The sequence below is a fragment of the Gossypium hirsutum genome, chromosome D13, assembly GCF_007990345.1.
Source record: "Gossypium hirsutum isolate 1008001.06 chromosome D13, Gossypium_hirsutum_v2.1, whole genome shotgun sequence".
Classification (NCBI taxonomy): domain Eukaryota; kingdom Viridiplantae; phylum Streptophyta; class Magnoliopsida; order Malvales; family Malvaceae; genus Gossypium; species Gossypium hirsutum.
The window spans coordinates 31,102,195-31,104,619 of NC_053449.1; the positions used below are offsets into that span (position 1 = coordinate 31,102,195).

Genomic DNA, 2,425 nt, shown 5'->3' on the forward strand with positions numbered 1-2,425 from the left:
TCAAGATCTAAGGCATTTTCCAATGGATCTTCTTCAAAATTGCTTTCCATAGAAACCAAGGTTTCTATCTCTTCCATAACTGAACACTCCTCTACCAGATCAGGAAATTTCATTGCTTTAAGAATGTTAAAGGTTACCTGATCATTTTGAACTCGCATGGTGAGTTCATCTTTTTGCACATCAATTAACGTTCTTCCCGTGGCTAAGAAAGGTCTCCCAAGGATGATCGACACTTCCTTGTCTGCTTCAAAATCTAAGACAATGAAATCAGTAGGAAAAATAAATTTATCGACTCTTACCAAAACATCCTCAATCTTTCCTTTGGGATATGCTAAAGATCGATCTGCTAGTTGAAGCGTCACAATTGTAGGTCCTACTTCACATATCCCTAACATCTTAAAAGTAGACTTAGGCATCAAGTTGATACTTGCTCCTAAGTCACACAAAGCTTTACCACAGTAAGATTCGCCAATGTTACAGGGTATAGTAAAGCTTTCTGGGTCTTTTAATTTTGGTGGCAATTTGTTCTGCAGGAACGCACTGCACTTCTTTGTCAAGGCAACAGTCTCATACTCACTCAGTCATTTCTTATTGGACAGTATATCCTTCATAAACTTCACATAATTTTGCATTTGTTCTAACGCCTCCACCAACGGAATATTGATGTGTAACTGCTTCAAAACATCCAAAAACTTCTTGAATTGCACTTCCTATTTCTGCATGTTTTGCTGCAATCTTTGCGGATATGGAGGTGATGGAACTTTCAATTGAACCGTACAACTTTTCTGAATAGGTAAATCTGCATCCAAAGAAGATGTTAAAATATCTGAATTCACTAAGTTAGGGTTTACCTTGTCATACTTTACAGATTCTGATTCTTTTGGTGTAGGAACTTAAACAGCTGGTTGACTCTTCTCAACGGGCTTATCTTTGACTTCAATCAATCGGGGTTCTAGAATTTTACCACTTTGTAATGCCACTGCCTTGATATGTTCTTTACCCAAATTTCTTGGATTCTCAGTATCACTCAGAAAGGTTCTTTGTGGTCTATTACGTAGCTCCGTAGTTAATTGACCAATTTGGTTTTCCAAATTTTTTAGTGTTGCTGCTTGGCTTGGATCAAAGCATCATTCTTTGCTATGTACGCTTTCAACAAGTTCTCCAAACTGTTTGATGCCTCAACTTGAGGTAGTTTTGGAGCTTGCTAATTAAAACCTTGAGATTGGTTGGGTCTTTGCTGAATAAGTTGTTGTTCGGTCCATTTCCTTGGTTGCTCTAAGAAAAGTTAGGATGATTATGCCATGAAGGATTGTAAAAGTTGGACTGGGGTCCTTGTCCACTCCTATTTTGATATTGGTTCCCCACATAGTACACTGACTCGGTATTTGATGGACAATTCTCAAAAGAATGACCTTCCCCACATTATACACAGGAAACTACTTCAAATAGACTTGGTGTCTGAGCTACAGAATTATTAGTACTATTAGCTGTTAATTGTTTTATCATAAAGGAAATAGACGATACCGGAGTTGATAACAAAGTAAGGGCGTCAACTTCATGAACTCTGGCTGCACGTCTTCCTAAAGCTATTTGATTTGTGGGCCATTGATAGTTGTTACTCGCGATCCTCTCGATGATCTCATAAGCCTCATTATAAGACTTAGACAAAATCGCACCATTCACGGAAGCATCTACCATCAATCTTGTATTTGCATTAAGACCATTATAGAATGTCTCCAGTTGGATACAATGAGGGATCTCATGATGAGGACACTTACGAAGTAACTCCTCGAATCGCTTCCAAGCCTCATACAAAGACTCATCATCCAATTATTGGAAAGTTGTGATCTTGTTCCTTAACTTAGCATTTTTGCTAGGTGGGAAATACTTAACCAAAAATCTCTCTACTAATATTGCCATGTAGATATGGAAAGATGCGAACCTAGTCGCATCATGTTTCGACAAAACTCGACGTCATCGAGAGTGACCTAAGCTTGAGGGGCCCAAGTGCAAAATGAAGCTTAATCTCAGCTCGTTTAGCTCAATTCAGCTCATTTCCAGCTCAATAAGCTTGTTTGCTCGTTTTGAGTTTAATTTTAATTTATTTCGTTTTAGTTGTTGGAATAATTACTTGCTTAGCTAAATTAGTTAATTTGGTTCAACTCAATTAGTCCATGCGTTCTAAAACCCCTAGCTATTTAATTAAGTTCGTTAATATAGTTTAGTCTAAATAAATGTGTCAAAATTCTGGTCATTTTAATTAAGTGCTAGTTCATACATAATTTTAGTATGTTTCAGCTGAATTTAAATGTGCCTTAATTTATCACATGTGTTTTAATATGTCTAGCCTATTACATGTTTTAAATATGTCTAGCTAAAGCTGAAATTAATTAGTAACTTAGCTTAAATATGTGTTATAATTATG

The 2,425-nt window shown here is 36.7% G+C and overlaps 1 non-coding gene across 1 annotated transcript; it reads left to right on the top strand.

The window, feature by feature from the left end:
• Positions 1-1,756: 1,756 nt before the first annotated feature.
• Positions 1,757-1,863, top strand: LOC121225812 (small nucleolar RNA R71). The gene has a single exon (XR_005923716.1). It is a non-coding gene; the product is annotated as a small nucleolar RNA R71 (small nucleolar RNA).
• The last annotated feature ends 562 nt before the right edge of the window (positions 1,864-2,425 follow it).